The sequence below is a fragment of the Rattus norvegicus genome, chromosome X (assembly GCF_021556685.1).
Source record: "Rattus norvegicus strain SHRSP/BbbUtx chromosome X, alternate assembly SHRSP_T2T, whole genome shotgun sequence".
NCBI classification, from domain to species: Eukaryota; Metazoa; Chordata; class Mammalia; order Rodentia; family Muridae; genus Rattus; species Rattus norvegicus.
This window is the reverse complement of record NC_141554.1, coordinates 103,295,555-103,313,400: the sequence shown is the minus strand read 5'-3', so window position 1 is coordinate 103,313,400 and position 17,846 is coordinate 103,295,555. Positions and strand designations below refer to the sequence as shown.

The following is a 17,846-nucleotide window of genomic DNA, read 5'->3' as shown; positions in this document are numbered from 1 at the left end:
ATATAATGTTCAGATAATTATTTATACTTTTGTACTCAGTGTTAATACTTTCATTTGTTTTCAATGAATTAATCAATACTTTCTGGTAATATGATGATTTATAAAATAGCAATTCTTGGTTGGCATGGTGGCACATACCTTTAACACTAGCATTCAGGAGGCAGAGGCAGGTGAACCTCTATGAGGTTGAGACAAGACTGTTCTATAAAACATGTTCTAGGACAGCCAAGCTGTTCCACAGAGAAACCCTGTCTCAAAAACAAAAACAAAAGCAAACCAACAACAACAAAAGTAATTCTCCCAATCCATTAACGCAGAAGGTCCTTCTATTCCCTGATGGCTTCAGTTTCTTTCTTCAGTGTTTCATAATTTTTCATTTTGAAGCTATGGGTTTGATTAGGGGTATCCCTGGGTATTTTCAAAAATAAAGTTTTTATTGACTGTATTATTTTTTTCTCCTTGGGTGGATATGAGACAGAGAGAGGGAAAGAGAGGGAGGGAGGGAGAGAGAGGAGAGGGGGAGGGAGAGAGAGAGAGAGAGAGAGAGAGAGAGAGAGAGAGAGAGAGAGAGATTTTGTGAATGTATGCCACAATATGTTTAGAGCCAGGAGGACAACTATGCTACTATGTAGAATTTCTTTTTTTAATTGGATTTTTTTATTTACATTTCCAATGTTATTCCCTTTCCCAGTTTCCTGTCCATAAGCCCCCTATTGCATCACCCTCCCTTCTTCTATAAGGGTATTCCCCTTCCCAAATCACCCTCCCCTTTCCACCTTCCCACACTGACATTCCCCTACACTGGGGGTTCCAGCCTTGGCAGGACCAAGGGCTTCTCCTTCCACTGGTGCCCCACAAGATCATCCTCTGTTACATATGCAACTGTAGACTTCTTTACATAGGTTTTGGAGATTGAAGTCAGATCATCAGATCATCAGGGTAATAGAGCAATCATCTTGACCTGATGAGTCAACTCACAGGCCAATCCCATAGCATTTTAAGGCTATTGGAACACAAAACAAAGCAAAGCAAAGCAAAAACAAAACAACATCTATTAACTTTCTCATGGATTTCTTGGCAATATTGTCATTATCCTATTTAAAGGTTCTAATTTTTCTATTGATTTAGTATCCTGCTACTTTGCTAAGTCTTTTTGTTAAATCAGTAATTTAGTAGATACATTCAAGTCTTTTACCCATAGGATCATATCATTTTCAAGAAAATATTAATTGTATATCTCCTTTTCCTATTTGTACCATCTTCTTTTCATTCACCTGATTCCTCTGACTAAAAATTTCAAATATTTTATTGAATAAGAGTCTTGTGAACAGAACTTATCTCATTCTTGATTTTTAAAGAACTATTTTCCAATTGTTGTATTCAGTATGATGACGTCTATGGCTTTGAAATATATAACATATAACATGTATAGTCAAGATCTTTCTATTTATTGTTTAGTCAGGGCTTTTATCAGCAAAGTATTCTGTACCTTCCAAATGTTTTATCTGCACTACAACAAAAAGCACCATGTGAAATACAGGATTTTTTTTTACCTTACACAATAGTCCACCGATAAGAGAAGGCAAAAGTTCAAACTGGAACTGAAGGAAAACATATTGGGGAAATCTGCTTTCTCTCTCTCTCTCTCTCTCTCTCTCTCTCTCTCTCTCTCTCTCTCTCTCTCTCTCTCTCTCTCTCTCTCTCTCCTTCCTTCCTATATTTTTAAAATGTATTTATGTATCACATTGCAAATATCCCACCTTCAGGGTCCCCCCTCCATGAGTTCTTCATTCCATCGCCCTTCCCCTTTGCATCTGAGAGGGTGTTCCCCATTCCCCAAACCCAACCTCCACCCCCACCTCATGTCACCAGCATCCTTCTTCCCTGGGGCAACAAGTCTCTACAAGATAAGGTACATACTCTCTCACTCAGGCCAGAGAAAGCCTGCTCTATAAGTGCTCTTTGGTAGCTTAGTCTCTGGGCTCTCCCAGAGATCTATGTTACTGAATACTGTTGGTCTTCCTTTGGGTTTACCAATCCCTCTAGTTCCTTCAATCCTTCTCCTAACTCTGACACATGGGTCACAGACTTCAGTCTAATGGTTGGCTGTAAGTATCTGTATCTGTCTCAATCAGCTGTTGGTAGAGCCTCTCAGAGGACAGCTATGCTAGGCTCTTGTAAGTAACAGTTTTTGGGATAGCTCCTGCTCCAGGTGCTCAGGACCCACATGAATGGTCATGCTGCAGCTATGTAACTTCTCCTCATCTTGCTTTCTTATACAGCTCAGGATTTCCTGATTGTGTAATGGTACTACCCACAGTGTGCTTGGCCATCCTTCATCAGTTGCCAATCAAGAAAATGCCCACGAATTGTGCCCATAGACCAACCCTGGTTGAAACTCAAATTCCTTTGTACTATTTGACAGCTGAAGCTGATGAGAAAATTATTGCCCTTAATCCTATTTCGGCACTGTCTTAGTTGGTTCAGTATTGTTGAACTATCCTTGTATACAGAGAATGAAACCATTCTAAGCTTGCTTTTTAGTAATACACCACATTTTCCACAAATTTTTTGCATACTGCACTTCCATTTTCACATGATTCTAAAACTATTTTAATTCCTTCCTGTTTTGTTCAGTGATTCACACCTCATTTTAAACTGTAATACTTTATCTGCATGTATTTGCATTATTTACTGTAGCTTTTCATTATATAGATTTCTACTTACTTTCTATTACCTTCTGATATAATGTACAAATATCACTTTTTCCCTATTTTTCCCCTGGTTTTCTTTGTAGCCCAAATGTAATATGTATGAGGAGCAAATTGCATATGTTAGAAGAATGTGTGATCTAGTATCGTGTTGAGTACTTTGTAGATGTCAGTAAAAGCTTTTTGATATGTGGTATAGTTTTAATCTGCTAATTTGACCATAAAAATTATTAATGTGAGCAGAGTATGCATTTATACAACTTGTATATGGAACTTACCTATCCAAATATGCTAATAGTATTTTTTAAATGAATTAGGTACACTGTTGTATGATTTAAAAACCATTACATTTTTCATTTTACCCCTTACCAAATATCATAGTTTTAACTTTTCTGAACTATTTTCACTGAAAGGGAGTTAAATTTCCTGATTCTGTTTTGTTTTTATGTGTTACTATTTCCACTTTTTGTGTATGTGTTTTCATACAACGCAATGGTTCTAAACCTTTCTAATGTGCAGCACTTTTATGCAGTTCCTCATGTTGTGGTGACCCTCAATCATAAAATTATTTTCATTGTTACATTATAACTCTAATTTTTCTAGCTATGGATTATAATACAAGCATTTAATATTCAGGATATCTGCAATGCAATACCTGAGAAAGAATTGACGCCCAAAGAGATTGTGACCCAAAGGTTGAGAACTCTTTTGTCATTTTTAAAACTTAATTCTTTTGTTTATTCCTTTTGTATCACTTTCACTGTCCCCTCACATTCACCCCTCCCACAATCCTTCCCCAATCTCCCTCTTTTTTTCTCCTCCGAGTGGGTAGGGGTCCCTCTGGCACTTCAAGTGTCTACCAGGCTAGGTACCTCCTCTCCCACTGAGGCCAGACAAGTCCAACCAGCTAAAAGAACTTATCCCACAGACAAGCAGCAGCTGTTGGGATAGCCACCAATCCAGTTTCTCAGGATCCACATGAAGACCAAGCTGCAAATCTGATACATATGAGCTGGGAGACAGTCCTCCTCCTCCTTTTCCAGTCTTATGAAAAACAAAAGAGGTCAGAACTAAACGTATGTATGTCAAAGATGTTCCTTTCTGTGATCCCTTTGCCTACCACATCTTTGGAGAGAGCATATAGGTTGTATGCTGTTCTTCCTTTTATTTTTTTTTTTCTTTAGCTTCCTCAGCAACCAAAGGGAGTGGTTTGTAGAGAGAGCCAATTGTAATAAAGTTTGCTCTGCCCTACACCTGAGCAAAAGCTAAAGCAGAATAAGATCCCCAGAGGCAGTGCTTTTGTCTGGTTTTATTTTTTGTGTGTGTCCTTAGACAAAATTAAAGTTGGTTACTACAACACTTCTCGGCATCTGGTACTTTTTGCAAGGCTTAGTGCAGCGTGGTGAGGATAAGAATTGCTTCAGAGTTGTAGCATTTGCTCAAATGGGACAGCAAGACTCTAGTTTCTTTTCAGATCACATAAAGTTTTGCCTTTGCAATGGACAGCTGTAAGTCCCATGAATATTCCTCAATTCAGAGCTCTGGTACTCCAAAATGTAGCTTCTATACCTAATCACAAACTTCATTCTACCAACCCCTTCTCTGATCTTTAAATAGTTTTCCAATTTAACAATACTCAGTGAAGTGTATCCTCACTCTCTATGTGTCATGGACTGAGTCTGCATCATCTGTGGTCCTACCTAGTTTTGGTTGAAAAGCTTACCCATATAACTAAACTAGAAAACTCTCAAGGACAATGCTTTCTGTACTACTGTTATGAAATTTGATTCTGGTTAGTTTTAACAGGAATTGTAAGACCAGTTGATTCCTGTAGCAGTAAGCCATCTCAGTGTAGTTCCCTAAGACTGGGCAAAGACTAAAAGCTAGGGAAATAGAACTTGCACAGTATCATGGTATGAAGATTTCAGGCCCCTGCCTGGTTAGACTGAATGAATGTATGTATGGTACTTAAACCTGTATTAGTTGTGTCTTCTTAGTTTCCCAATATATATATTCCCAATATATATATATATATATATGTATATATATATATATATATGTATGTATATGTGTGTGTGTGTGTGTGTGTGTGTGTGTGTGTGTGTGTGTGTGTGTGTGTGTGTATGCTGTACCTTCTACTTTTGCCATTCAGTGAATACCTGGTGTTACAGTGTTGAATTTCATTTTCTGTTCTATTCACCAGTGTTTAGTTCTCTAGGAAGTTTTCTTTTCCAATCTCTGTTTATTCAAAACTAAACTTCAACACATCCTGTAGTCAATCCCATGAAATATATCCATCTGTTGTGATGTGATTCCCAGGAGGACCTACTGATCACTTGAACTTCTAATCAGGCATCTTCCCTTATCTGTATTTTTGTTACATTCGATTGAGTCTAGAAAATTCCAATGTATTCTCACATGGCTAAGAGTCTTTACATTGAATAGATAACAAACTTTGTCAAATCTCCTTTCTATATTTGTTGCTATCTTTATTTTCTTAAATCATTTAATATAATGGATTTTATTAGGTAATGGGAAAATTAGTTAGCCTTACATACACTTGAATAGGATATTATTTATTTATTGCTAATATTCATCAGATATTACTTTATATTTGTCTAAATTTTAAGGGATACTAATAAATTTCTTTTTAATTCATTTTTCTGTTTTTGATGTCAGTATAACACTGATCTGATATACATTGTGACATGTTCTATCCTTTTATTTTTAGCAAAATTTGGAGTCAATTTCTTCTTTCAAAGTTTGGCAATAGCCAGTGAGTTCATATGAGCCTAGATCTCTTTACAGAGTAGCTTTATTTACAAATTTAGTTATTTCTTCTAACGTGTTGGGTGTATGTAGTTTCAAGGTCTGCAGCAGTATTCTGTGCTTCTTTTTTTCCATTGATAATCATGATCTCATGATCTCTCTCTCTCTCTCTCTCTCTCTCTCTCTCTCTCTCTCTCTCTCTCTCTCCTTTTCTCTCTCTGTCATTGTGATGATCTTGCTAGGTGACATTTGAATTCTTACAGAAAACTACCACTTTATCTCATTGATTTCCTCTATTACATCAGTTTTCATAAATTCACCACTCTCTGTTCTTTACTGTTCATCTACCCATTTACTCTCAATAGATTTTCCTCCTTTTCTTCCATCTTCTGTTTTTGCTTCAGGGCCTTTCATTAGCATGTAAGTGCTTTACTCCTGAGCCACAGCCCATGGTTTCCCCAATGTCAGGTTTATTCTTTGATTTGAGATCTTATTTTTTTCTGTATAATATAATTTAATGTGAATATGTATCATCCTGAACTGTATTAGTTGCATTCTATGTATTTTATTAAGTGGATTCTTGTTTTATTCAGGTCACAATATTTTTTGATTTTGCTATTATTTCTTTGATTCAGGGATTGTGTTGAAATGAGTTATTCAGTTACTAGTTGTTTCAACATCTACCCTTTGTCTTTATATTACTGATTTGTAGTTTGATTTCATTATTATCAAAGAACACACACCTTGTGATTACATTAATTTGAATTTCTTCAGTTAGGTTTGTAGATGCTTGGAAATTGTGTGTTATTGGGTAAAATACTCCCAAATACCAATTTTATCACACTATTCAGCTATTCTCTAGTTTTGCTGGGTGATTTATGTGTGTATATATAATTAGGTATTCTAATAATTGTGACATATAAAGCAATTAACTCAGAAAGTTATTAACTGCTTTCCTTCGGTTCTTAATTTTTGTGTGATGCTGGGTACAGAACCTAGAGATTTATGCATATTAGGCATATCAGACAATTACTTTATTTCTGGGTAATATTTGCAGTCCTCTTTTCTCTTTCTTTTGTAATTGGTTCTATGAGGTTCAAGCTCAGATAGCAGGGATGAAGGAGAGTTCACAAGAGACTGAGAGGTTGAAGAGAACTTCGAGGGTCATAGGCAAATCAGACATGTTCATTTACTATCATGAAGACGGGTACAAGCACACATGCAGATCCCTTCATAGGCAGCACAAGGAAAGGTACTCACGTCTGACTTAAAGTCCACATATATATAATCACACATAAGTGGATTACCTGATGGTTTACTTTTACTTTTCCTAAAAACTTTACTTCAGCCATTTCTTGCTGACTTACAGCCTTCTAGACAATGTCACATACCCAAATCAGTGTAATATTATTTAAATATAAACATACACCTTCAGGTCACAAGAAATTGCTCAAGATAGACTTGAACGCACTGTATCCCAAGAAAGCATTAAACTTGTGATTTTAATCCTTTTCCCTCACTATCTATATCAGCTTCTCAGCTTCTCTACCATGCCCATTTTATTTCTTCTTTTTTAAATTTATTACTCTGTAACTTCCTCTTCTCTGTTACCTTTTATCAGAAAATGTTGATATTGATATATGGTTTTCTACATAGTAACCCAGCGTTTTGATTAGGATAAGGCAAAAAAAAAAAAAAAAAGGATAAAGATGAAAGCTAGCTACACCTTTAAAAAGCAGATTACTTCATTATATATAGATACAATAAATAATTTATAACAGTCAAGATTATTTGAAAATGGTTGTGCATTAAAATATCACAAGTAAGGCTTTTTGGGAGGGTCATCATACCTTTCTTCATTTGTTTTCAACACCTTTATGCACATACTGGGTAACACTGGAAGAATGCCTGTGACTGGTTTTACACTGGTTTCTACCTGTATTTGGACAATTAACCATATATGAAAGTAGTAAATATAATTGAAGAACTCAATAAAATTGGTAAAAATTTCACAGAACTTCCTGGTGTTCAGTCTTCTGAAAGCCCACCACTACTTTGAATTACAATGGAAATTAAAGAGTGGGGTGATTAATTTAAAGTATTTTCCATTTTAAGATTTATTTTTATTAGTGCTGATTATGATTTGGGGTAGACTGGTATGTGACTGTAAGTTCATGTGCCCAGAGAAACAAGACAGATATATCAGATTTTCCAGAAGCAGTTACTGAGTACCCATCATTGGGTCTCCAGAAAAGCACAAATGCTGTTAACCACTGAGTCATGTCTCCAGCCTTAAATATCTCACATCAAATATAACTTTGCAGAATATTAATGAACAAAAAGGAAAACGGATTAATATTACTTAAAATTAAGCAAAGCTACAGTCAAAATAATAAATGGATAAGTGAATAAACACATATCTAAGTCATAGGAATTGACCAACTAAGACTAATTCTTAACCTTGATATTGTTATTCTACTATAAAGATTTTGTTTCTTTAAATAAATTCCAATTAAACATATATACAGCCTTTGAAAGTAATATCTCATTCTGGCTAAATTATAGAAAGCTCTTCCAGGTTAAAGATATTGAAAATAACTCTGAAAGCAATGTAAATGTTTGGATATTATTATTTGTACCCCAGATATATCTTTTTCACCAGTGTTGTATTTTCAGCAAGAAATTCTAATCCCATTGTTTAGAGCTTAGTTGATTAATTTCGCTTCAAAGTATATGAATACTCCTATACCATTTATGTGCTAAATTTAAAATATGTATTATATTCTTCAGATAAATATATACCACTTCTATATACATAGAATTATGTATCTTCTATTTCTGTTAAGTCTACTTTAGTAAATTTAAAGCAACCTTCACATAGCAACTAGGTTTAAAAAAAAAACTCTTATAAGAAAATGAATGATTTTACAGGAAAAATGAATGTCACACCACTTTTTCATTGACTAGAAGATAACTAATATCCTCAAGGATTCTAACACATTTTGACTGTGGCCTACCTGTCTGTGTAGATATTGATGCTTCACCATATGGCGTCAGAATGGTAGTTTCTCACATAATGCCAAATGACCTAGAAAAACCCATAGCATTTACATTGTAAATACTTGCTGGAGTATTCAGCACAAAAGTTTTACCTTGCTCATTTTGGATTTGTTGCCATTAAAGCTTTTCATTTCAATTCTATTTATATTTGGGTCATCATGAAAATATCCATGGTGTTGAGATTCTAACAACTTTGCTTTATATATGGTATTTTATAAAGATGAAGAAAGGAAACACACCTTGAAATAATTGTTCATTATTAGGCATTCTAGAAGAATGATTCTCTATGAGAAAAAGTGGCTTTGGTTATAAATTTTGTGGTAGAAATGGAAGCAAAGCTTTCATACATCTAACTCTCTTCATTTTACTTGCTCATACAAAATTATTTCACAAGTTGTGTGACAAAGCAACTTAACTGAAAAAATGGTATAAAAATACTGAGCTATGAAGATAAAGCAATTACAGAATATTCACAGGACTCTCAGTCACTTGAAACTGTAAAGCAATGTTGGCTTTATACAATAAAGGCTAAATTTTGAATATATTGTGCAGAAAAGAAATAGATATGTTTCTTCTAGGTGCTTCTCAGCCATTCGAGATTCCCCTGTTGTGAATTTCTCAGTTTAGTTCAACCCATTTTTTTTGATTGGGTTGTTTGGTTTTTTGATGGTTATCTTCTTGTGTTCTTTATATATTTTGGATATTAGCCCTCTATCAGATGTGTAGTTAGTGAAGATTTTCCCAGTCTGTAGGTTGCTAAATTGTCTTATTAACTATGTCCTTTGCCTTACAAAAGCTTTCCAGTTTCAAGAGGTACCATTTATCAATTCTTCGTCTTAGAGCATGAACCATTGAAGTTCTGTCTACAAAACCTGTGCCAATGAGTTCAAGGCTCTTTCCCAATGTCTCTTCTCTTAGATTCAGTGCATCTGTTTTTTTCTTGAGGTCCTTGATTCATTTGCACTTGAGTTTTGTGCATGGTGATAAATATGGGCCTATGTTCATTTTTCTACAGACATCCAGTTATATAAGCACCATTTATTGAAGATATTTTCTTTTGTCTATTGTATATTTTTAGCCTCTTTGTCGAAGATCAACTGTACATAATTGTGTGGTTTTATTTCTGGGTCTTCAGTTCTACTCCACTGATCAATCTGTCTGTCTCAGTAACAATACCTTGCAGTTTTTATCACTATTGCTTTAGAGTAAACTTGAGGACAGGGATGGTGATTCCCCTCAGCTGTTCTTTTATTGTTAAGAGCAGTTTTAGCTATTCTGGGTTTTTTACCTCTCCAGATGAATTTGAAAATTGCACTTGCCATGTCTTTGAAGAATTGTGTTGGGATTTTGATGGGGATTGCATTGAATCTGTAGATTACCTTTGGTAGGATGGGCATTTTTACTATTTTATTTCTGTCAATTCATGAGCATCTCCATTTTCTGAGATCTTTAATTTTTTTCTTGAGTAAATTCCTTAGTCATCAGAAAAATGCAAATTAAAACAACCCTGAGATTCTACCTTACACCAGTCAGAATGTCTAAGATCAAAACCTCAGGTGACAAGACATATTGTCGAGGATGTGGAGAAAAAGGAACATTCCTCCGTTGCTGGTGGGATTGCAAACTAGTACAACAAATCTGGAGTACAATCTGGAGATTCCTTGGAGAATTGGAAATAGACCTACCAAAAGACCCAGAAATACCACTCTTGGAAATATAACCAAAAGATGCCCCAACATGCCAGACAGGCACATATTCCATTATATTCGTAGCAGCCTTATCTGTGATAGCAAGAAGCTGGAAATAACCCAGATGTCCCAGAACAGAAGAATGGATATAGGAAATATTGTTCATTTACACAATGGAATACTACTCAACTATTAAAAACGAGGACATCCTGAGTTCTGCAGGCAAATGGACAGAACTAGAAAACATCATCCTGAGTGAAGTAACTCAGACCCAAAAGGACATGCATGGTATGTTCTCACTAATAAGTGGTTATTAGCCAAAAAGTACAAATAAATTACTGAGTATCCAAGATACAGGGCGCATAAATCAAAAAGGTCAACAAGCTGAAGGGTCCAAGTGAAGACTCCTCAGTCCCACTTGAGAGGGAAAAGAAAGAAACCATAAAGGGGGAAGGATGGAGGGACAGGGGAGGGAAAGGGATTGGGTTTGGGAGGACAGGGGAACAGGATCTGGTATTGGATTGGGAGAAAAGACTGAAGCCCTGAGGGCCAGCAGAAGAATGTAAACAGATGACCTCAGGAGGAAGGAGGTTGTGAGGCCTCTTTAGAATGTACTAGAGAGCTGGGAAGTGAGAGACTCTCAGGACTCAAAGGGGTGGGGGTCCTAGATGAAATAACCTACAGTGGGGAAAGGGAACTTGTTGAGTCTACCTCCAAGAAAAAGACAAGGCATCATGTGAGGGATGGGGTTGCTATCCCACTGTCAAAACTCTGACCTGTAATTTTTCCTGTCTAAAAGAAATGCAGAGATCGAAATAGAGAGGAGACTGAGAAAAAGAAGGTACAGAAAACAGGTCCAAAGTGGGATCCAGCTCAAGGGAAGGCCCCAAAACCTGACTCCATTAATGAGGCTGTGGTGCGCTCACAAAAAGGAACCTATCATGATTGCCCTCCCAAAGACCCAACAAGCAGCAGAAAGAGTTAGGTGCAGATATGTGCACCCGACCAATGAACAGAAGCTGCTGACCCCTCTGGTTGAATTAGGGAAAAGCTGGGGGAAGCTGAGAAGGAGGACAACACTGTAGCAAGACCAGCAGTGTCAATTTGCCCAGACACCCAAGATCTCTCAGACAGTGGACCACCAACCAGGCAGCATACCCCAGCTGATATGAGGCCCCCAACACATATACAGCAGAGGACTCCCGGTTCTGGGTTCAATCAGAGAAGATGCATCTAACCCTCAAGAGACTGGAAGCCCCAGGAAGTTTAGAGGTCTGTTGGGGTGGGTGGGATGGGGACAACCTCGTGGAGAAAGGGTGGGTGCAGAGAGGAGGTGTGGGATGTGGAACAGTGGGAAGGTAGACAGGGATGAGAATAAATCTGGATTGTAAAAAATAAATAAATTTAAAAAAACAGATACATTCTTTTATTTTTTTTCAATGACAGAAAATAGTATGTTGATCTTCCTGATACTACAGATGTTACAAATGAACAGACTGGAAGCTAAATAAAAGGGATATCACTGCTGACATTAAGGATGTTTTGTCTTAGGGTCAGGAAAGCCAACAAAATGTTAATGGCAATTAAAAGACAAGGACTCTAGTTTAGTTTAATTAAAATAAATGGAGAGGGAAAAATGAGTGTCTGTGAATGGCATAGGGGTGCAAATAATTGAGAGAGTCAGAAGGCATATTATCTGTCTTTGATTGAGAGGCTGTGGACATTTTGTCCCTCATTGCCCCATGCTCTCCTCTGTAAATTTTCTTTCATTTATATATTGCTTTGCTGATGAATGTATTTTGCTCCTCCTTTCATCATCCCTGTCTTAATGATGCACAGCCATTCGACCTTAGTCTCCCCTCATAAACAGACCACCACTACAACAAATGGGCACAATAAAACCATAACCTTGAAAAATATGTATCCTTCAGCAAAAGGAGATCTTTGTTCTTCACTTCCAAAAATTCTAAAATCGGTCCAGGATACAAAATTTGAAAAGAGAGGGGTTATCCTGAGCTATTTCTCCCATTTCATAAACATGCCTAAATCCCAAGATAAGTAAAGTACTGCTTCATTTTCAAATAGCTTGGTGATGTCTTGTTCTACATGATTTTGCATCTAGTGAGCCTGCAAAATACATGCGTTCCAGTTAAATACACACTTAAATCTTCTCCTTCTGCTGTCTGATGGGTGATTGGGTAATTTGTTTTTGGCCTTCGGTTAAGGTCTTACTCTCATTCACTGATGAGGATATTATCTGTTGAATTCTGATTATGCATTAAATTCCCCCAAAGTTTCCCAGGCAAAATTACAGTCAATTTTTAATTAGATCATCTTAGCATAAACAAAACAATATTATCTTAAAACAAGTTGTGGTAGGTGTGATTAATGCAAACAGTGTGGAAGTCTCAAAGCAGTGTTTTCATTACCAAAATAAATGAAATCCTCAGGGCATGGACATTTCAATGTCATCAAAACCCGGAAGGCGTTGTCTGTTGTCGTTTCTGGAGTTAAATAGACTAGCCCTTTTTTATAAGCTTACTTGTGAGTTTACACTTCCTTAAAATGCGTTTTCCTTGATGGTTTCTTGGATGAAAGAAAGCTCTTTTTGCGTTACAGCTCAAACTTCTTTGAGCTTAAAGAAGCTGCTTCGAGGAGCAAACTGCTTGCCAGAAAGACTGCTCGGATAAAGGAAATGCACAAGGCATTAACAGGATGAGAAACTTGTCCAAGTGGAAATTGTTACATGGGGAAAGAATGGTTTGTAGAAATGGGGCAGAAGGAAAAACTCTGAACGCATCCACTTTTAAACTGAATTGCCTCCCATATAAAAGAAATTTGGTGAAGATAGGGGGAGCAGAAGAGTCAGAATCCATTTGCATATGTGTATATGATCTTGCATATTCATTTATAACAACTCACCAAGGGTAAAAGCTATGTGTTCCCAGGGCCTACTTGTATATAAATATTTCAGCATGTAGTATATGCTAAAAATTACAAATTTATGTGCTATGGAGATAACTGTATGCTTAGTGGCATGCAAAAGTACAACTTGAGTATGGAACAAAACATCTGTGTGTGAATTCTTAACTCTGAACTCCACATTACAGAATATTAAGGAAATGCATTTTCTAATATGTCAGCCAAGATTACTTTCCTTAACTCTCATAACTTAGACTTGTAAAAGCTATTTTCAATTTATGAAAATAGTATCCATATTGCACTTTGGTAAATGACTTAGAGGCATCCTAGTTGAAGACTTCTGGTTCATTAGACAGTTAAACAAAATGATTGCTGTAAGACCAAGACCTATCTAATATGCACATGAAGATAATAGGGAGTTTGATAAGAATAAACTATGATACAAAGTCCTAGACAAATATAAGTAAATGGTAAAATATTTGGTCAAATTTTGTTGTTCAAAAGTCTGAATCTTGATAAACTAACTTGATAAACATATTTACAGAGCTTTTCTAGATCATTGCAATTAGGAGACTGGGTCTAAAAGGCTTTCTTAGGTGTTAAGTACTGAAGATTTTGTTTTGAAATCAATTCATGACTAAGATTTTGGGGGATGGTTATAGCTTGTATTGTTTACCTGTATTATGTACAGCAATGTGTACTTGACTGACATGTTTTTCATATTATGGTTACATATGCATAATTAGAGTAAATCATTTCACAAAATTTTCTGATATAACTGATTGTGCGATACTTCGTGATCTACTGTAGACTATCCAATCATTTGGAGTTTGTTTAAGTTACATGAACACAGATACATCTTTGTGATGACATTCTAAGAGGAGGAATATTTATAAAGCACACAGGGATCCTAAGATAAAAGTAGCTAAAGAAACACAATTTATTAAACATAGCAGTAACCACACTCATGATGAAAGGATTTAGAGTAATGAGCAGCATGTGATTTATTCCTAGAGTTCTGTCTCAGCTTTAACTAGTTTTAAAGAAATTATAAATACTATTGGCAGAGTCAGGTTCTTCATAGGGTTTGGCCACAAAGGTATGATTGTATTTGCACGCACAAGCGCACACACACACACACACACACACACACACACACACACACACTCGCACACGCACACGCACACGCACACACACTTTTGCTCAAAGCAAATAAATCATTGTTTTCACTCAGGAAGCAATTCTTTGCCTCAATGTTAGGTCACTCATTCTGTCTAATGCTATTCCTTGCTATCTCTAACTAATGACTTTCTGCGACTGATACTCTTGCTGCTTCTTTGCCAGGTTTCTACTAGTCTAAACTAACAGTTCAATGAAAAGCTCACTTCAAATTATCCAGAGGAGTTTTAATACACAATTCACAGGTTTCAGACACAATCATGGAGGGATAATGTTCTTTCCTGCTCTAAGAAAATCTTAAGCTTTCTACTTCTGCAATACTGTCAGCACAGAGCACAAAATGGCCTGCTATACAGGTAGCAAGTCAATCAGGGATAGGAAAGGGCAGCACAATTGAAATACAACAACAAATATTTCAACGTGTTTGCCTTCTTTTGGGGCTAGCAAGGCCATAAAGAAGACAGTGTTCGGTTTCATAAGAAAGCCAAAGGTATAACCAGAAAACTATCAGTCAAATCAACTTTCTCAGAAGCATGCTTGCTATGAACTCAGACACAATTTGCTCTTGTGAAGTGAGTGAACATTTTATTCTCTTGTTTTGACAATGACATAGGAATTTTCCAGGTGAACAAGCCCTCCTAATAAAACTTACTCTCTTACCAGATATAAGCTGGAAAAAGGAAGCAGTGCAAGTTTTTTTTTCTCAGTAAATAAGTGGGAATAAGCTTGGAATTAGTCACACCTTGAAGAGCACAATTAGTATTTGTGTATATCCCCTTTACCATAGGCACTCATTAACGGTTAAGAATGGTATTAGAGCTCACAGGTGGAATCAGTTATCACGGAACTTAAATGGATAGTGGATAACATTCAAAGCAGCTGAACTGATACACCTTGATTTCTTCATTTATACAATAAAACAGTACTTCTGTTTAGCATTCATATATAAACAGATTGTTTGGATGTCTCGGATGATAACTGAGTAGGTAGAAAGACTGTTGAAGGAAAGGGATGATCCATGGAAATATAATGTCACTGAATTTTTTTAAGAACCACATTTTTCTTTTCTCTACAATAAACCTACAATAGGGACTAGATTTTCAAAGGAAGGTGTAATGTGTAGGCTTACTAAATCGCATGTACATGTGTTATACCCTCAGAAGCATATAATTGTGTATGCAAAATGGATAATTGCATACAAAATTGTCCATTTGTGTGTGCAATTACCCATTTTATACACACAAATGCTTGTTTGAAAATCTGGCCCTAAAACTCTTGCTACAGATGAAAAAAATCAGCTTGCACACATGGTTTTTGAAACAGAAATTATGGCCTGCATTGACTATATAACTGCTGTCAAGTATTTAAGCTCTCTTCTTTTCAGAGTTGATTCAGAATATATTTTCAGGCTGCATAATAAGACTTCAACATGAAAGATAGTTTTTTGAGATGAATGTAGAACTTTTTATCCAGCTGACATTGAAGATGCTGACAAAGCTTCTAACAGCAGCAACTACTGATGAAGGTGGTGTAATCACGGTTGGGTATAAGAGGCTACACAACATGGGAGAAAATATTGGATGACAACTACGGACTACTACATTTTAAATAGTCCCCTGTTTTCTATAGTCTAGAATGCAGCAACAAACAAGCCTTTGCTTATTGGTCCATTTAAAAGTAGTTTGCCTTCTTTTATTGTTGACTGATTTTTATTATTTTATGTTAGTTTTTCTTAATTCTCAAAGATCAACTGTAACAGTAAGGTAAGTATACTCTATGGTGTACAAAATACTGTAAGATAAAAATCATTATATCAAAGGGAATGCTTCAGAAATTAGCCAAAAATACAGAATACTACTCTATCCCATTATATTGATCTTAACTACCTTCAAGAAAATAATCTTTTTTAGGAAGTTAATCTTAACATAGGTCTGTATATTTCTTGGTGTACTAAAAATTTCCTAATGTTTATTTAAATCACCTTATTTCCCACTCTAGGAAATCTTTCTGTTTTGCCTACTGAGAGTCAAATTTACTAAAACTTCTTTGATTAGGGTTCACCAAATTTTTTGAGTATTTCTACCCATGGTTACATGTGACTTTTTGCCTGATTTTATTCAAAACAATCTTGCTATTGTTTACCTAGTTTGATTGAACTTCCTCTGTTAGAAACTTTATCCTCCAAGTCTGAACAATAGATTTATTTGTAAAACCTTGTACTATGTCAAAACATGTACAAATTAGAACAGTGAAGAGACAACTATTTATTCCCAAATGTTTGTTAAGCCTTATATGATTCAAATTTATGTCACCAAGATCAAAAACTTTAGAAGTGATGTAGCCTGCATCACCATAGAAATTGATAATTGGTAGGTTACTATAATATAAAGCATTGTAAAAAAGATGTCAGTTTGTGACATAAAGAAAACTTGTGTACAGGAAGTGAAGTATGGGTTCACATATTTGATAGTCAACATCAGCACATTAAAATACTTAGGTATATTTTAAAAATCCTTTAATCATGTTGAACCTCTAAATCTTTCATCCTATTCACTCTTTCCAACAACTCCTGCAGACTGTAGACAAGGCGGTAATATTGTCATTTTACTAATAGTAAATCTGACAATGTGATGAGTCCATTCATTTTGAGAGATACTAATTACCAATGACTGTTAAATTGAATTATTTTGACATTGGTGAAGGCAGTGTGTGTGCAAAAACAAGGATGTGTGTGTGTGTGTGTGTGTGTGTGTGTGTTCCTCTTGTTTTGGCAGTGAAATTATTATTTTTTTTGTATTTTCTTCAGTTTATTAGAGTTTCTGTAGGGCTGCATTTGTGGGTAGGAAATATTTAAATTAGATTTTGTCATGGAGTATCTTATTTTCTCCATCAGTAGTGATTGAAAGTGCCGCTGGTATAATATTCTGGCCTGACATCTATGGTCTCTTAGAATCTGCAAGAGATTTTCCCAGGTCCTTCTGTCTAGTCTGTGTTGAGAAGGCTGATGTAGTTCTGATAGGTCCATCTTTTTATGTTACTTAAGCTTTTCCCTTTAAACTTTTGATATTATTTCTTTTTTCTGTACATTTAGTATTTTGATTTTCCTTTTTGGTTCAAACTATTTGGCTTTCTGTAACCTTCTTGTCAGTTTATAGTATCATTTTCTTTAGGTTGGGGATATTTTCTTCTATGGTTTTTATTGGAAATATTTTGTGGGCCTTATAGTTGAGAATTTTCTCCTTCCTCTATGTCTATTTTTCTTGGGTTTGATCTTTTCGTACTGTCCCATATTCCCTGTATATTTTGAGACAGGAACTTTTTAGCTTTACCATTTTGACAGATATATTGATTTCTTCAAAAGTATCTTAAATGCATGAGTTTCTCTCCTCTATCTCTTTTTCCCCCTGTTAATGATGCTTGCAAATGTAGTTCCTGTTCACTTAGGTTTTCCATCTCCAGGAGCTCCACAGTTTGTGTTTTCTTTTTACATTTTGTTTCTATTTACATTTTCCTTCTT

General features: G+C 35.8%; 1 pseudogene; it reads left to right on the top strand.

Moving 5' to 3' along the window:
• Positions 1-6,595: 6,595 nt before the first annotated feature.
• Positions 6,596-17,846, top strand: part of Add1-ps1 (adducin 1, pseudogene 1) — a 36,010-nt pseudogene continuing 24,759 nt past the window's right edge.